This window comes from Rhinopithecus roxellana, chromosome 3, assembly GCF_007565055.1.
Source record: "Rhinopithecus roxellana isolate Shanxi Qingling chromosome 3, ASM756505v1, whole genome shotgun sequence".
NCBI classification, from domain to species: domain Eukaryota; kingdom Metazoa; phylum Chordata; class Mammalia; order Primates; family Cercopithecidae; genus Rhinopithecus; species Rhinopithecus roxellana.
This window is the reverse complement of record NC_044551.1, coordinates 171,985,803-172,004,807: the sequence shown is the minus strand read 5'-3', so window position 1 is coordinate 172,004,807 and position 19,005 is coordinate 171,985,803. Positions and strand designations below refer to the sequence as shown.

The window sequence follows — 19,005 nt, the reverse complement described above, 5'->3', positions numbered from 1 at the left end:
CTCTGAACTTCATGTTTATCGTGCTGCTGGTCAAAGATTACTGGTTTGAGTTCCTAGAATAAATGGCTGATTCTAGGCCTGAGGTAGAGAAAGCGTAGATGAGCCTGGGGCATCCTGTAGTGTAAGAAAGTAAGGAAACACCAAAAAAATCAACAGGCTGGGTGCTGTGGCTCAGGCCTGTAATCCCAGCACTCTGGGGGGCTGAGGCAGACAGATCACCTGAGGTCAGGAGTTCAAGACCAGCCAGGCCAACATGGTGAAACCCTGTCTCTACTAAAAATACAAAAATTAACTGGGCGTGGTGATGGGTGCTTGTAATCCCAGTTACTTGGGAGGCTGAGGCAGGAGAATCACTTGAACCCGGGAGGCGGAGGTTTCAGTGAGCCAAGACTGCACTACTGCACTCCAGCCTGAGAGACACAGTGAGACTGTCTCAAAGGAAAAAAAGAAAAAAACCAACAATGAAGAAACAAACCAGAACAGAGGATGGGTGCACGTCAAAGAGACACAGCAGCCAATGTGAAAAAGCTACCAATGGCCAAAACTGGAAGAATTCAAGCAATAAACAGAGTAGTATGAGAGGACTTTAACAAGTTCATGGAAAAAACGCAATTTAAAGATAAAAATTTGGGCTGGGCACAGTGGTTCATGCCTGTGATCCCAGCACTTTGGGAGGCTGAGGTGGGCTGATCACCTGAGGTCAGGAGTTCGAGACCAGCCTGACCAACATGGAGAAACCCCATCTCTACTAAAAATACAAAATTAGCCAGGTGTGGTGATGCAAGCCTGTAATCCCAGCTACTCGAAAGACTGAGGCAGGAGAGTTGCTTGAACCCGGGAGGCGGAGGTTGCGGTGAGCCAAGATCGCACCATTGCACTCCAGCCTGAGCAACAAGGGCAAAACTCTGTCTCAAAAAAAAAAAGTAAGAAAGGTAAAAATTAAAAATACAAAGTTTATTTCTTAACAGAAGCTCCATCAAGTTCAAGACACTTATAAGTGATGATGCCAGCCATTTAGTCCATCCCTAAAGAACTGAGGGTCTTGGGAATTCAACTGTGATAATATAGCATTTTTTACATTATTAATGGAAGAAAAAAATGGGTGCCCTTTAAAGATTTTTTTAAGATTAGAAAACAAACAACAGTCAGAAGGAGCCAAATCAGAACTGTAAGGTGAAGCCTAATGATTTCCAATAGAAACATTTGCAAGGCCAGGCGCAGTGGCTCGTGCCTGTAATCTCAGCACTCTGGGAGGCTGAGGCGGACAGATGACCTGAAGTCGGGAGTTCGAGACCAGCCTGACTAACATGGAGAAACCCTGATTACTAAAAATACAAAATTAGCCGAGTGTGGTGGCGCATGCCTGTAATCCCAGCACTCAGGAGGCCGAGGCAGAAGAATCACTTGAACCCGGGAGTCGGAGGTTGTGGTGAGCCAAGATTGCACCATTGCACAAGAGCAAAACTTGCAAAATTGCCCTCGTTTGATAAGAGGAATGAGCAGGAGCATTGCCGTGGTGGAGAAGGACTCTTTGGTGATGCTTTCCTGGGCTAAAGCTTTTTTTTTTTTTTAAGCTTTCTGCTAAAGCTTTGGCCCCAACTTACTGAAAACACTTTCATAATAAGCACGTTATTGTTCATTGGCCCTCCAGAAAGTCAACAAGCAAAATGCCTTGAGTATCTCCAAAAAACAATTGCCATGATCTTTGCTCTTGACTGGTCTGCTTTTGCTGTAACTAGACCCCTTCTGCCACTTGGTAGCCACTGCTTTGTCTTCCAGATTGTACTGGTGAAGCCATGTTCCATCTCCTGTTACATGTCTTTGAAGAAATGCTTCAGGATCTTCATCCCACTTGTCTAAAATTTCCATGGAAATCTCTGCTCTTGTCTGCAGCTGATCTGGGTGCAATGGTTTTGGTCCTCATCGAGTAGAAAGTTTTAACTTTTTCAGTCAGCATTGTGTAAGCTGAACCAGCTGAGATGTCTATGGTGTTGGCTATTGTTTTTGCTCTTAATTGCCAGTCCTCTTCCATTAGGGCAAGACCAAGATGAATTTTTTCCTTGCAAATTGATGCGGATACTCTGCCCCTGCCAGCTTCATTTTAAACATCATCTCATCTCCTCCCTTCTTAAAACAATGTATCCATTTGTAAACTGCTAATTTCTTTGGGGCATTGTCCTCATAAACGTTTCACAAAGCATCAGTGATTTCACCATTCTTCCACCCACGCTTCAATTTGATATTTGTTTCTCCTCCACTAATTCAATGTTTGTCCCTGTTTCAAATTTAGCAGAATTCATGTTTTTCTGATAGGGGCTCTTTTCAAACTGATGTCTTATCCTTCCTAGTGCCTCAAACTAGATTCTGTTCAGACATTGTTATGCCCAGACCGTTTATTCCCCGAAGAAGACCACCAGAGTCCAGAGTCAAAGCCAAGCGGCAAGGATCTTTACTGCAAGTTCAAACTTGGTCCCTCTGCTCCACAGCATACAAGAGGGCCCCGAACGATGCATGTGCTCGCTTTTTATAGCCCGATGTAAACAGGATATATAAGGTTACAGAGAAACAAGGGAATTCTTTTGGTTACAGCATTACAATTGGTTAACATTTTAAGTTATACATTTAGCAGTTTTTTATTGGTTCCCACGCTTTCAGTAAAACCACTCCACAAACGGTTGTGACCTTATCGGGGACTCTCCAGGTGGTGTTTTTCTAAAGTTGAGACAAATGGAGGAATGTTTGTACTTGGCCCAGGACTGAGATATATGGAGGAATGTTTGTACTGGGCCCAGGAAGTTGAGACAAATGGAGGAATGTTTGTACTGGGCCCAGGACTGAGATATATGGAGGAATGTTTGTACTGGGCCCAGGACTGAGATATATGTTTGATTTCTTACAACATGTTATAACATTAGTAGGAGTTTATTTTGATGCAAAAAATGCTTGAAATCCACGTATAGTTTTTTCATAATATTAATACATACTTTCCATGAACTTTCCGAAGACCTTCATATCAGATTATAAACCAAAGTATGAAATAAATATAAGCTACTCCATACTGATGAAAACAGGTGATTAAATAAATCAGTGTGGGAGAAGAAACAAATTTTCCTTACAGAAGAATTCCAAGTGATATCTGTGAACACTTTTCCCACCCCCAAACCCGCCCACCAGAAGATGAAGCTTAATCCTCTCCTCTCACTTAACGGTGGGCTGGACTTAGTGACTTGCTTCCAAAGAACAAAGTATAGGATGGGAAAAAAACAATCTTTACAGTGGAAAAGCCTGGTAAACATTACCCTAAAGAAGTGAGGAAGGTTAATGTTAACAGGGATAAGTCATGCTGATACCACATATCTCTGGTATGATAAAAATATTTCACCTCTCTGGGGTTCTTCCCCCAAAACCATTAATGGCAGTTAAAGGAGTCAAGGACATGCTAACCCAAAAAAATATCCTGAATTGGCGTATTGATTATTTTGAATGAAAAACACTGGAGAAATTGTAGCTTCAGAAAGGGCTAGCCGACCTGTCACTTCCTGCACGCAGCAAGCCATAAAGATTCCTCCCAGTGATATGGCAAGAAAAGAGTCCCTTATCACCAGAGACTGAAAATTAGGGCTGCAAAGGACCTGAAAAATAAATTTCCTTAAGCAACCCTTTATTTATTTATTTATTTTAGATGGAGTCTCACTCTGTCGCCAGGCTGGAGTGGTACGATCTCAGTTCACTGCAACCTCCGCCTCCCGGGTTCAAGCCATTCTCCTGCACCTCAGCCTCCTGAGTAGCTGAGAATACAGGCACATGCCGCTATGCCCAGGTAATTTTTGTATCTTTAGTAGAGATGGGGTTTCACCATGTTGGCTAGGATGGTCTCAGTCTCTTTACCTCTCTTCACTGTGATCCACCCGTCTCAGCCTCCTAAAGTGCTGGGATTACCGGTGTGAGCCACTGTGCCCAGCCACAACCCTTACTTTCCACTGGCTTGACATCTCCCATATATCCCCTAGTGACTCACTAGAATTAACTGCCCCAACAGGTCCCCTTTGGCTTGTCATTTCTTCATAATTTAATCATTATTTGTCTTACAAAGTATGAAAGCATCTTGCTTTGGCCACTTCTTCAGACATCACTCCCTTGTGAAGATCCCCATGTTGGTACAATAGTAATTGTGGTTTCAGACCATAAATTTAAAAATCATTATAACTAGGCTCAAACACATCTCTATTAATCAAAATAGGAACCATTACAATCAACAGTTTTTTTTGGTCAACAACAAGTTTGTTTATTTCTGTAGCGTAAACATCTGTGCTTCTGGATTCAACCAACTCTTGAAAAGCATTTTCTGCATCCTGCTGGTTGTGAAAGCATTTTTCTGCAAAAGACTGCCCAGATGCTTGAAGAAGTGGTAGTCAGTTGGCAAGAGTTCAGGTGAATATGGTAGATGAGGCAAAACTTCATAGTCCAATTCACTCAACTTTTGAGGCATTGGTTGTGCGACGTGCAGGCACACATTGTCATGGAGAAGAATTGGGCCCTTTCTGTTGACCAATGCTGGCTGCAGTTTTTGGTGCTTCTTGTCGATTTGCTGAGCAAGCTTTTCAGATGTAATGGTTAGGCTGGGATTCAGAAAGCTGTAGTGGATCAGACCGGTGGCACACCACCAAGCAGTGGCCATGTCCTTCCTTTGGTCCAAGTTTGGCTTTAGAAAGTGCTTTGAAGCTTCTTCTTGGTCGTCCAGCCACTGAGCTGGTGGTGGCTGATTGTCATATAAAATCCACTTTTGGTCGCATGCTACAATTCGATGGAGAAAGAGTTCATTATTGTTGCGTAGAATAAAAGAACACTTAAAAATAATGATTTGTTAAATTTTCACTCAGCTCGAGGTACCCACTTTTTGAGTGTTTTCACTTTTCCAATTTGCTTCAAATGCCAAACCACTGTAGAACGGTCGACATTGAGTTCTTCGGCAACTTCTCGTGTAGTTATAAAAGGATCAGTTTCCGGCCGGGCGCGGTGGCTCAAGCCTGTAATCCCAGCACTTTGGGAGGCCGAGACGGGCGGATCACGAGCTCAGGAGATCGAGACCATCCTGGCTAACACGGTGAAACCCCGTCTCTACTAAAAAATACAGAAAACTAGCCGGGCGAGGTGGCGGGCGCCTGTAGTCCAGCTACTCGGGAGGCTGAGGCAGGAGAATGGCGTAAACCCGGGAGGCGGAGCTTGCAGTGAGCTGAGATCCGGCCACTGCACTCCAGCCTGGGCGACAGAGCGAGACTCCGTCTCAAAAAAAAAAAAAAAAAAAAAAAAAAAAAAAAAAAAAAAAGGATCAGTTTCCATGATTGCTCTCAATTGGTCGTTGTCAACTTCCCACGGCCAGCCACTACGCTCCTCATCTTCAAGGCTCTTGTCTTCTTTGCAAAACTTCTTGAACCACCACTGCACTGTACATTCATTAGCAGTTCCTGGACCACATGCATTGTTGATGTTTGAGAGTTGTCTCCACTGCTTTACAACCTATTTTGAACTCGAATAGTAAAATTGCTCAAATCTACTTTTTGTCTAACATCACTTTCATAGTCTAGAATAAACATAAAATAAACAGCAAGTAATGTCATTAGCCAAAAAAAGAAATGTGCATTAAAATGATGTATAACATAACCACATTTATTTAAGAATGTATTCCAATATCAAATGGCAAATTTCAACAATGCCAAAACCGCAATTATTTTTGCACCATGACATGTAAAACTGATCAGTTTTGTATCCTTTTCTCTTGTCAATCTGCTTGGTGTCCATTTGGTTCCTAGATCCAGTCTGAGAGCCCACATAAGAGGTAAGGGGAAGTTGGAGGTGATCTTCCCCTGCACAGTCTAATCATGAGAAAAATTAGAAAACAGCTAATAGAAAGACATTGTACAAAATTCTTAACCAGGACTCTTCAGAAGTGTTAGGGTCACAAAAAAACAAGGAAAAATTGAGAAACTGTCACAGACAGAAATAAACTCAGGAGACGTGGGTTTTAATGATCTCCAGGAATGAAATGGGAAAGATTCAGATGCTGTGCATTTATTTTATTTTATTTATTTATTTTTTTGAGACAGAATCTCCTTCTGTCACCCAGGCTGGAGTGCAATGTCACGACCTCAGCTCACTGCAACTTCCGCCTCCCGGGTTCAAGTGATTCTCCTGCCTCAGCCTCCTGAGTAGCTGGGATTACAGGTGCTCACCACCACGCCTGGCTAATTTTAGTAGAGATGGGGTTTCACCATGTTGACCAGGCTGGTCTCAAACTCCTCACCTCCAGTGTTCTGCCCGCTTCGGCCTCCCAAAGAGCTGAAATTACAGGTGTGACCCGCCGCACCCAGCCCAGATGCTGTCCATTTAAACGCTGCTGACATTGTAATGATCCCAGATGATATGACATACAGTGCTTGCCAGCCAGCCCTTCAATGAGCTAGGACATGAAGTAACAGGATGGAAGAAAATCTTTCCAGGATGTACCATGGCCACTGAGTTAACCGAAAGAGTCATCTTCTGACTCATTTCTGGAAGCAAGAGCTGAACCACTCAACAGGTGGGTCCCTAGGAGATAAAGGGGATGTGGTAGATGTTCCTGGGGGACCCTTTTGATAACCTGGCTACTCTTTTTTTTTTTTTTTGAGATGGAATCTTGCTCTGTCACGCAGGCTGGAGTGCAATGGTATGATCCTGGCTCACCGCTATCTCTACCTCCTTGGTTCAAGTGATTCTCCTGCCTCAGCCTCCTGAGTAGCTGGGATTACAGGCATCTGCCATCAAGCCCAGCTAATTTTTTTTTGTATTTTTGTAGAGACGGGATTTCACCATGTTGGCCAGGCTGGTCTTGAACTCCTGACCTCAGGTGATCCACCTGCCTCAGCCTCCCAAAGTGCTGGGATTACAGGCATGAGCCACCGTGCCCGGCCTGATAACCTGCTACTCTTAATTGATCTTGGGCTTCACCATTAAGTCCTATGAGCTAAAAAGAGATAAAAATGGAGGAATAATGAAGTTATGCACATTTCTTCCCTCTTCCTTCCTCACTCATTAAGTTGGGTGGAGGGGGCTGACTCCCACACTGTGCCCAGGGACTCCAGTGACTGCGGACCAAAAAAAGGAAAGTCTGGATGTTTCTGGATTGTGTGCCTAGATCTAATCCAGAAACCAAGACCGGAAAGATCACCAATTAACTTCTGAGGAATGTGCTTCATGTGACACATAAACAAGAAGGTCATCATGACATCCTTGGTATGGTTTATTTCATAAATGCATTGATCTCAGCCAGTATCAGAACCAGAACAAATCTCAAGTATGTGGCTTCCTAATTCTCCAAGCAGAACATGATGAGAAATTTTTATCACAGGAGTTCCAGGCTCTGGTCAATAGAGACTTTGATAACCCCCTAAGTATAGCCACAGAAGTAACCACAATGACTGTCAAAATTGCTTACAGCATCAAACGACCCCACGGAAGCCAGTAAGGTAGACCGTGACCCCAGTAAACAACAAGGGGACTGGGAATCCTAATCCCCAACACTCAGATCCATCCAACCTGACACAGGCCACCGACCAAGCCCTATTTCCTGGCACAATCACCCCATTACGTGACAGCTGGTTCCTAACATCTTTTACCATTCTAACCAATCCCCTAAAATACATATTCTGAATAATCAGAGGATAAGGTAGATACTTAACCACTTTACTCAAATTTTTGATGAGCATAAAATGGAAAAAAGAATATTTGGAAAGGACATGGTCAGCCCTCTTCAGTGTGAGCTTTAGGGGGGCTCACATCCCAGCCAGGGATTGAAGTATCCTTGAAAGTTTCAACAAGAAAAACCCTACAACCCGACCTGCAATGTGAACACTAATCTTCCTTTCTTCTTCAGCCCCTGGGGAGGTGGATTCTACCGTGATCTGCAGAACCCAGACAAATCCCCCTGTGGGTTGCCTGTAATAGGAACTCTGGGGGTTCACTCTATGGCAGGGGCCATAAAACCCCTACATACTGATGGAAAGGGATTGTGCTCCAGCCCAGAGGATACGAAGACAGACTGAGCTGCCCAGGACCCCAGGTATTGCTCCCCCGCCCCAGAGCAGTGAGGGAGAGAAGGCTGCCACTCTTCTCTCCCTAACTTGCAGGGTTATAGATCCTGCAAGTCTATAACCAGATGACTTCCTCTCAAACTTGCTGAGCTTTGGCTCTGGACCTATAGGTGATTGCACCTGCTGTCCTACCCGCCTCCCTCACAGGGCTGCGGAAAGCTAAGTCAGGTAACGCAAGCACAAATCTTCACACATTTGAGGCAGCTAGACATTTTTAGCTGTTATTCGATCATGGCCTGTGAGTGCTGTGCTTCCTCATTAACTCCATATGGAACACAAGGTACAAAATTCAGTAACAGGTACTGTGGCCCCGATATGTCCAACCTCGCTCAGGTAACTGCAGATGCCACATCCTCAAAGCAAGACCTTGCCTTCCACACAATGACTTGATCAAGTTTGCTTCAAACAACAACCCCACAAGCCAACAAATAAGACCTCAGGATGACCATGAGGCACCGATTCACGGACACTTTTGAACCAAGAAGTTCAAGAAGGAGCAGCCTGCTGTGGGAAGGAGCAGGTGCCCATCGCTGTGGCCATGCAAGGGGAGCACTGTCACCTCCAGAGATGTTCCAAAGAAAAGGATTTTCCCAAGGGTGAGAGGTGAACCACGCCACACCCTGCCACATTCCCTGCTGCACCTTCCCTGCTCTGGGTGGGGCAACCACCTCTGTCAGCTCCCGGAGGAAATGAAGGTGTGAGTGCTGGAATCAGGAAAGGAATTAAGATCAGCACAGGCAGCCAGGTAAGACCAGGGGACACCAGGATGGCAAAGTGGCTCAGGCAAAGACACCATGTGGATGTGAGTTTAGCAGACTCACGCCTCCTGTCACATCAGCTTCTACCTGAGGACTTCTCAGCACAAGGGGCAGGCCTCCAGGTTGCTTCTCTCAGTGTCCCACACCACCGCTTATGGGAGCCGAAAAAAGGATGCAGCGGCTGTAGCTATAACTCCCTGCCATCTGCCCTACCAGTACTGTGCAGGCAGTAAATACACCCTCTCCCTGCTCCTCACCATAGCGCCCCCACCGGGTAGAGGAGGAAACAGAGAAGAGCAATTTGCTCAGGAATCAAATCCGTTTCTCGACTAACCATGAGCCAGGGTGAGGTAAGGAGTTGCAGAGTCACCTGCCTTCCTCTGCCTCCACCCCTGCCAGGCATGGAGGTACTGGGGACGGGATGGGAGCCATGGAGAGGGCCCTGCACAGACAGACAGGGCATTTAACATTTTCATGTAAGACTACTAAACAACACAGTAAGCAATGTGGATTTTTCTTTTTTTTTTTTTTTGAGATGGAGTCTTGCTCTGTTGCCCAGGCTGGAGTGCAGTGGTATGATCTTGGCTCACTGCAACTTCCGCCTCCCAGGTTCAGGCAATTCTTCTGCCTCAGCCTCCAGAGTAGCTGGGATTACAGGCATGCGCCACCACGCCCAGCTATTTTTATGTGTATGTGTGCGCGTGTTTTTAGTAGAGATGGGGTTTCACCATATTGGCCAGGCTGGTCTCGAACTTCTGACCTCATGATCCACCTGCCTCGGCCTCCCAAAGTGTTGGGATTACAGCTGTGAGCCACCGCACCCAGCCAGCAATGTGGATTTTTAAAAGAAAACATGTGTAAGTGCATTCTATGATCTCACAGTCCACACAAGCCAGGCGCCACTTCCCATGACTACTGCTCATGAATTTCCAACCCGTCTCAATTCTCCCCACACCTTCTTGGCTTTAAACAGCATTATCAACTGTGAGTCTAGTTAGCGCTTCCTGGATGGCAGAGTCTGGTCCCTGTTCTCTACTACTTGACTTTGCAATGGAAGTAGCTACAGATGTCCCTTAAGAATTTACACTCAGGTCATGGTGGCTTACACCTGTAATCCCAGCACTCTGGGAGGCCGAGGCAGGAGGACTGCTTGGAACCAGAGCTCAATACCAGCTTGGGCAAAACAGTAAGACCCAATCTCTACCAAAAATAAAAATAAAAAATTAATGGGGCATAGTGGTGCATGCCTGTAGTCCCAGATACTCAGGAGGCTGAGGCAGGAGGATTGCTTGAGCCCAGGAGTTGGAGGCTGCAGTGAGCTATGATTGTGCCACTGTACTCCAGTGTGAGTTACAGAGTAAGACCCTGTTTCAAAAAAAAGGAAAGAAAAGAAAAGAATTCACACTCTATGGTGCCAGTCAAATCCCACACTAAAAAAGCATAATTACAACACAAATTCCCTATAGAACATAATACCAAAAACTGCTTGGTGATCCAGTTGTTTCAAGTAATTTCTCTTGCTTTAAAATTCACCTATGTGGCACGATCTCAGCTCATTGTAACCTCCACCTCCCGGGTTCAAGTGATCCTCCTGCCTCAGTCTCCCAAGTAGCTGGAATTATAGGTGACTGCCACCATACCTGGCTTTTTTTTTTTTTTTTTTAATTTTTAGTAGAGATGGGGTTTCAACATGTTGGCCAGGCTCAGGTGATCAGCCCGCCTCAGCCTCCCAAAGTGCTGGGATTACAGGCATAAGCCACCACGCCCTGCCTATGTCTTTAACATTTATCATAACAAGACAAAAACTAGTCTTGAGAAATCGTATCTAAAACAAGATTTTAGTTGAAAACATCATTCAAAGCAAAATAGGTCAATAAACTACTGTGACATGAAGAACTGCCTTGTGGGGCAGGAGGGCAGGAGGGAGGGAGGGGATGGGACAGAATGCTGACAGCAGTAGGTTAAGGTTCCAAGTGGATGTTTTGTTTTGTTTTGTTTTGTTTTTTGAGATGGAGTCTCGCTCTGTCCCGCTGGCTGGAGTGCAGAGGCGCAGTCTCGGCTCACTGCAAGCTCCGCCTCCCGGGATCATGCCATTCTCCTGCCTCAGCCTCCTGAGTAGCTGGGACTACAGGCGCCCGCCACCGCGCCCGGCTAATTTTTTGTATTTTTAGTAGAGACGGGGTTTCACCGTGGTCTTGATCTCCTGACCTTGTGATCCGCCCACCTCGGCCTCCCAAAGTGCTGTGTTTTGTTTTGCTTAAAATTGTAGACATGAACAACTCTGTGTCTAAAGTCAAAGTAAGCTTTCCCTAACCTACTGAATTCTACAAATTCTTCATTTTAGCTTTGAAAAATCTTTCAGAGGCCGGGCGCGGTGGCTCAAGCCTGTAATCCCAGCACTTTGGGAGGCCGAGACGGGCGGATCACGAGGTCAGGAGATCCAGACCATCCTGGCTAACACGGTGAAACCCCGTCTCTACTAAAAAATACAAAAAACTAGCCGGGCGACGTGGCGGGCGCCTGTAGTCCCAGCTACCCTGGAGGCTGAGGCAGGAGAATGGCCTAAACCCAGGAGGCGGAGCTTGCAGTGAGCTGAGATCCGGCCACTGCACTCTAGCCTGGGTGGCAGAGCGAGACTCCGTCTCAAAAAAAAAAAAAAGAAAAGAAAAATCTTTCAGAGTTTAGACTTTCTGGGGATAAGGAAATTTCAAGAAATCATGATAGTTTCCAGTAGACCCCAGAAAGGAAACCACATGGAATGTGAGTCAACTTTTCCCAGGTGATTCCTGGGGCCAGAACAGACAGCAAACACTTTGATAAAAATCTGCCAGCACAGGGCAGCCTGGAGAGGCGGTCCGCAGCTCTGCCACCCCAGGGGAGTCCCTGGACTCTGCTGTGCCTCCCCTGCCTCAAGCAAAATGAGGACATCACAAACCTCCCACAGAGGCCGGCTCTAAGGGATACACCGGGACTCCACACAGAGCTAAGCCCAGGGCTTGTGTTTTGCATAGTGAGTGTTCAGTGAGTATTTTCCAACTGATTTGCAGTGCTGCAAGGACAGGAGTCCAGTGTTACTAGGTCTGCCTATTTACCAAGAACCAGAAATGCAGATTTTATCTGGAATCTTTGTTTTTTAAAATGTCAGCCCATGTGAAATGTTTTGTAAAACATGAAGTGTCCAAACTAAATACACCTGCAGGCCAGGTCTGGCTCATAGGAGCTAGTGTGCCTCTCCGGTCTACACGAGTCACAGGTCCTGGATCATACGCAGGCCACACAGTCATCCTTCCCACAGATGTAGCTGAGGAAGCTCCTGTTGACATGCAACCGTGGACCTTCCCACACTGACACTGACTCGACACTGCCTCCCTCTCCTCCGCTCACTTAGAAAGGCCTGCACTTCATGCTTTAAGTGATCATTTTATTTCTTAAACGTATTCCAAACTTTTTTTTTTTTTTGAGACGGAGTCTCGCTCTGTCGCCCAGGCTGGAGTGCAATGGCACAATCTCAGCTCACTGCAACCTCCACCTCCTGGTGACTCTCCTGCCTCAGCCTTCCAAGTAGCTGGTACTACATGTGCCCGCCACGATGCCCTCCAGCTAATTTTTGTATTTTTAGTAGAGACAGGTTTCACTACGTTGGCCAAGCTGGTCTTGAACTCCTGACCTCAGGTAATCTGGCCGCCTCGGCCTCCCAAAGGGCTGGAATTACAGGCACGAGCCACTGCACCTGGCCCCAAACATTTCTCATCAAACACCATGTCTGCACTTTACACAAGTAGATTTTGATGTACAATGCCTTTGTAATAGTTTATTCTTTTATTTGATGAATATATTGAGCACCTACCATGTGCCAGGTATTGTTCCTGTCACTGAGGACACAACAGCGAGTGAGACAGATGCAACCCTGTTCTCAGGAGAGCACAGCCTCATAGGGGAAACAGGCCATAAAAGAGTCAGTGAACAGGACCACCTTGCACAGAGATATATGCTGCAAACACAATAAAGCAGGATTCAGAGAGACTTATGGAAGGAGGGGCTACTCAAAATTGCACAGAGAGGACCTTCCAAGGAGGTGCTATTTGAGTGAAAGCAGAGATGGCAAGAGGGCACCAGCCCCATGAAGGTCCAGGCAGAGAGAATGCCAGCTGGGAAAAGTCCAGTGCAAAGGCCCAGGGGCAGGGTAGTCCTGAGTGGCTGGCAGGAGATACAGTCAGAAGAGTCATGGGAACAAGCCAAGAAGGGACAGATAGGCTGAGGTCAGGAGGCTGGGCCTTAGTCTGAGTGTGATGAGCTTCTACTGGGGAGTTTTGAGCAGAAGAGTGTTAGGATCCCTTTGCGGCTTTTGTTGTTTTGTTCTGAGATGAAGTCTCACTCTGTTGCCCAGGCTGGAGTGCAGTAGCATGATCTCAGCTCACTGCAACCTCCACCTCCTGGGTTCAAGAGATTCTTGTGCCTCAGCCTCCTGAGTAGCTGGGATTACAGGCTTGCATCACCACACTGGGCTAATTTTTGTATTTTTAGTACAGAAGGGGTTTCACCATGTTGGCTGGGCTGGTCTCAAACTCCTGACCTCAAGTGATCCACCCACTTCAGCCTCCCGAAGTGCTGGGATTACAGGTGTAAGCCACCATGCCCGGCCACCTTTGTGTTTTTAGCAGCTTATTCCTGCTGCTGAAGGGAGGAAAGCCAGTATCCTGGCATGGGTGGAAACAATGTCTGTAGTGTCCTGGGTGAGAGATGCTGGTATCATGCACCAGGATGGATGGATGTAATTCTGGGCTTTCTCAAAACTCTACTATGTAAGACGAGGGTCATGCAAGGTTGGTTGGTTGGGTTTCATAGGATGGAATCTTGAAAGTGTGAAGGCCTGGCCCTTTAGGGACTTTTGAGGTCACTGTATACAAAGCCTTTGCAGACAACACAGTGAGGCCCACAGCAGAGAAGGAGCAGTACAAGATCACACAGCTGGTCAGTGGGGAAGGCCAGGCTGGGAACAGCATCTCCAGGCTCTGAAAACATACATTTTCTTTCCTCCCCCTCACCCCCTTTTTTTTTTTTGAGATAGAGTCTCATTCTGTCATCCAGGCTGGAGTGCAGTGGTGTGATCTCGACTCAGTGCAATCTCCGCCTCCCTGATTCAAGCAATTCTCCTGCCTAAGACTCCCGCATAGCTGGGATTACAGTGCGGCACCACGCCAGCTAATTTTTGTATTTTTAGGAGAGACAGGGTTTCCCTACGTTGGTCATGCTGATCTTGAACTCCTGACCTTGTGATCCGCCTGCCTTGGCCTCCCAAAGTGCTGGGATTACAGGCATGAGCCACCGCACCCAACCCTGAACATACATTTTCTAGTGGCCAAAACCCGGACAGTCTAGAAGAGACTCTTATATAGAACTGGACACCATGGTCTGCAGGTTTCTAGTCAGTAAAGCCTGCTCCAGGCCTTCATATGCTCATCACATCTTCCACTGTCACATTTTGGGAGTGTTTACCAACATCTTTCCACACTAGGCTCTGCCTATCTAACTGTCAGCGCTTTTAGACGTGGGCCCATCTCTAATTGCCATGGACTCCCCTCCACTCACAGTTATGTGATGAGGACATGCTGGCTGAATTAAGGTCAAAGACAGGGATGCTGCCTTCAGCCCCAGCGTCTGAGAACAAAGCAGGCTGGCCCTCTGCAGCATGATGACTGAGGCACAGGCTCAGGATTCAACAGAGTAAGGCTTTTCAGCAGATGAAGTAACTGAGCAAATCATTTACTCTGATTTGCTCAGTTACTTCATCTGAAAAATGGGGATAAATTACCTATTTTATAAGGCAGGGATTAAAAGCAATAGTGTATGTAAAGTCCTTCACATGATGGCACTCAAAAAACACTGAGTTGGCCGGCCATGGTGGCTCACGCCTGTAATCCCAGCACTTTGGGTGGCTGAGTGGGTGGATCACCTGAGGTCAGGAGTTCGAGACCAGCCTGGCCAACATGGTGAAACCCTGTCTCTAGTAAAAATACAAAAATTAGCCAGGCATAGTGGCAAGTGCCTGTAATCCCAGCTGCTTGGAAGGCTGAGGCAGGAGAATCGCTTGAACCTGGGAGGCAGAGGTTGCAGTGAGCCTGAGACTGTGTTGCTGTACTCCAGCCTGGGGAATAAGAGCAAAATTCCATCTCAAAAAAAAAAAAAAAAAAGCACTGAGTAAAAAGTGACAGTTGTTACAGACTGAAGCTCTGTTCATTTATCTAATTGCAAATGAACTGCAATCTAATTCTGAACATAAAGCAAGCCCAGGCTCTGCTGAGTGCCTTTCCCCCGTGGTCTGTGCAGCCTGCTACCTCCCTGAGCTGCAGTGAGATGTCCAGGGGTAAGGGGAATGAGACAAGAGTCGGCGAGTTCCCCTTGCTCGGCATCACCAGTGACTCAGGGCAGCAGCAGGCCCTCTTCTGGCTCTTCCTGTGTATGTACTTAGTCACACCCTCATCATCCTGGGCATCAGCTCCAACCCTCGCCTGCACACATGTACTTCTTCACCCATCTCTCCTTTGTCAACATCTGCTTCATCACCAACCTGATCCCCAAGCTCCTGGCCAACCATGTGGCAGGAACACGGATGATCTCTTTTTTTTTGTTTTTTTTTTTTTTTTTTGAGACGGAGTCTCACTCTGTCACCCAGACTGGAATGCAGTGGCCTGATCTGAGCTCACTGCAAGCTCCGCCTCCTGGGTTCACGCCATTCTCCTGCCTCAGCCTCCCGAGTAGCTGGGACTACAGGCACCCACCACCACGCCTGGCTAATTTTTTGTATTTTTAGTAGAGACAGGGTTTCATCATGTTAGCCAGGATGGTCTCAATCTCCTGACCTCGTGATCCACCCTTCTCAGCCTCCCAAAGTGCTGGGATTACAGGCGTGAGCCACCACACCCAGCCTATGGACACTCTTTTATCCCCAGTGCCTGACTCAGATGTGCTTCCTCATCTCCTTTGCCAACGTGGGGACACCTTTCTGCTGGCCATCATGGCGCTGGACTGCTATGTGGCCATCTGCAGCCCCTGCAGGACTGCTCCATCATCACCCCTGGCTCAGTCAGGGGCTGGCCACGCTAGTGTGGGCGGGCTCCAGCCTCATCTCCCTGGTCCACACGGTCTTCATGAGCAGACTGGCCTTCTGCTCCTCTACCCAGGAGATTTCACACTTCTACTGCGATGCCTACCCGCTCATGAAGATCGCCTGCTCACAAACACGTCAATCGGCGTGTATTCCTGGAGGCTGTGGTCCTGTTCCTGGCTCCTTGTGTACCCATCTTGATCTCCTACATCCGCATTGCTGCAGCCATCCCCCAGACTCCATCTTCCACAGGAAGGCGCAAGGCATGTTCCACATGTAGCTCCCACCTGTCTGTGGTCACCCTGTTCTATGGAACTGTCCTGGGGATCTGCATATGACCCCCAGACTCCTTTTCAGCCCAGGACACCATAGCAACCATCATGTACACTGTGGTGACCCCTATGCTAAACCCCTTCACCTACAGCCTGAGGAACAAGGAGGTTCAGGAGGCCGTGAGAAGCCTCTTTAGTGGGGGCTCACACCCATCACGGTGCTGGTGAGTGCTGGGCCGATGTCTGGGGAGGTTCAAGATAGGAGGAAACAGAACCTGACTCTGAACGTCACTTCAGCACCACTTCTTTCCACACACCAATTTAGACTATTTTTAGAGAAAGAGAAAACAAAACTGAAAAGAAGAAGAAGAATTAGAAGAGAATTTGACTATTGTTAGAAGAGCTATGCCTTTCTCTGGGAATCTAAATCAGCTGCAGGTAACAGAAAATCCCAATTACATCTGTTTAAACAAGACAGGGGTTTATTTTTGTCTTCCATAATGACAATTCCAGAATGGAAAGTCCAAGGCCAGAAACGTGGCTCCTTCTAGATCCCTCCTCCACCAGCCACAGAGTGAGGCTTTCAGCCCTGTGTTTCCAAAATGGCTGCTGGGGATCCCACCATCTCGTCCTGTCCCAGCGACAGGATGAGGAGAGGAAGGGCAAAAGGAGTTTATCACTTTCAAGGGGTTTCCCAGAATCCCCACTCAGCATCTTCTTTGCACATCTCAATGACCTCCTGCCTGCCAAGCAGGCTGGGGAAGGTCGTTGTCATATGCTGCTGTTGTTTGTTCACTTGTTTGTTAGGGCTAGACACGTCACCACTTCCAATGAAATAGAGATTCTCTTAGAAAGGAAAAGAATTAAGTGGATAATGGACAAAGGGAAGACATGTTGCAATACCTGACTTATTTTGCCACGTTCACAGATGTGAGGTCATATAGTTATTATAGAAGTTTTGTACATGGATTCCCTCTGGACTAATTGTGTATTAGGAGACAAACCAGATGGGTTTCCACACTCCTGAGGCTAGAGAATCTGAAGACAAATCCCACAGTTTTCCTAAACATCAGAGTGAGGAGACAAGCAGTGTGAGGAAAAGTGATGGGGAGATTTTGTGGCATTAACTTATTGTGAGACTACAAGTTTTTTAAGGAGGAGTAGATTTTATTTGAGATTTGTTTTTCCTCTGTGGGAATTTTTGTGGGTTTTCTGTTTGTTTGTTTGTTTGTTTGAGATGGAGTTTCACTCCTGTTGCCCAGGCTGGAGTGCAGTGACGTGATCTTGCACTCTGCCTCCTGGGTTCAAGTGATTCTCCTGCCTCAGCCTCCCAAGTAGCTGGGATTACAGTTGCACGCCACCATGCCCAACTAATTTTTGTGCTTTTAGTAGAGATGAGGCTTCACCATGTTGGCCAGGCTGGTTGCAAACTCCTGACCTCAGATGATCTACCCGCCTTGGCCTCCCAAAGTGCTGGGATTACAGGCGTGAGCCACCATGCCCGGCCCCTCCGTGGGAACTTAATATGGGGAAGAACTTATACTGTTCAAATTTTGCACGTTGTAATATTGATATAAACTGCTCTTAAAATAAAGCACCACAACACTCCAAATGTAATAAAGGAGACAATGAAGCATACAGTCAAATATCAAATATTTCACAAGGCTTTGTGGAACATGTATTTCTAGGTTCAATATCAAGAGCTAAATCAATACAATTTGTACAAAATCAGCTGCATGAGACTTTGTAATTGCTATGCCTTCTTAGTTTTTGTATTTTCTGATGTTTTGACATTGAGGGCCTCTATAATGGGAGAGGGACTGCCTCTCCCAGAGTTAGGTAATTCCTAGAGATAGAGATAGCACACAACTCAACTAGGGTGGTGCCTTTGACATGCAAGCTCATCATTCCAGAACCCAGACCACCCCCAGCTTCTCACTCTGGGCCAACACTTCCCTTCCACAATCATCCCAGGTCTAGGTATCAGGCCACTAGGTACAGATCCTACGCCCAGAGCTCACTGAAATTACTCAAACCAGCCAATCCTAAACCTGTGTAGCCTGCCTCTCCCATTCCTAACTGCAGAAACCATAACAAAGGCTCTTCCCCATGTTTTCTTCTTGCTTCCTCTACCTCCTGACCAATGCTAGCACTTCCCATGTGGCCCACCGTGGTGGCATGCTGTGCCTCCTGTTTCTAGCAATCTGTGACATAAAATCTTCTTCCTTCAAGACAGTCATTTCTGTGTCTGTGTGTCTTACCATACCTGATTAAAACAAACCGTGGGAATATTTTTATCCCAGTGTGATAGTTTGTTTGTTTGTTTTTGTATTTTTAGTAGAGACAGAGTTTCACCATGTTAACCAGGCTGGTCTCAAACTCCTGACCTCAACTGATCGTCCCACCTCGGCCTCCCAAAGTGCTGGGATTACAGGGGTGAGCCACCTCACCCAGCCCCGATGTGATAGTTTTAAAACTGAGAATATCCAGTATGCTTGGAGTGGTGAAGCAGGCACTTAAGGTGTGAATCAAAGATAAATCAAACTGTGACTGATGGTGATACAAACAGGAGACAGGGAAATACTGGGTAGAAGAGGGCGGCTCCCTGGAAAAGGCCCCACCCTCAAGCCTGAAGACCTGAAGCCCTAAGTGAGGACAGGCATTTCTGTTTTCCTGCCCAAAAAGTTGCCTTTGGGTCCACCATGCCCCCCACCCTGCACCCATATAAACCCAAGACCTTAGCG

General features: G+C 46.7%; 1 pseudogene; it reads left to right on the top strand.

Annotated features, from left to right (window-relative positions):
* The first annotated feature begins 15,238 nt into the window (after positions 1-15,238).
* LOC104681933 lies at positions 15,239-16,489 on the top strand (annotated as a pseudogene).
* Positions 16,490-19,005: the final 2,516 nt, after the last annotated feature.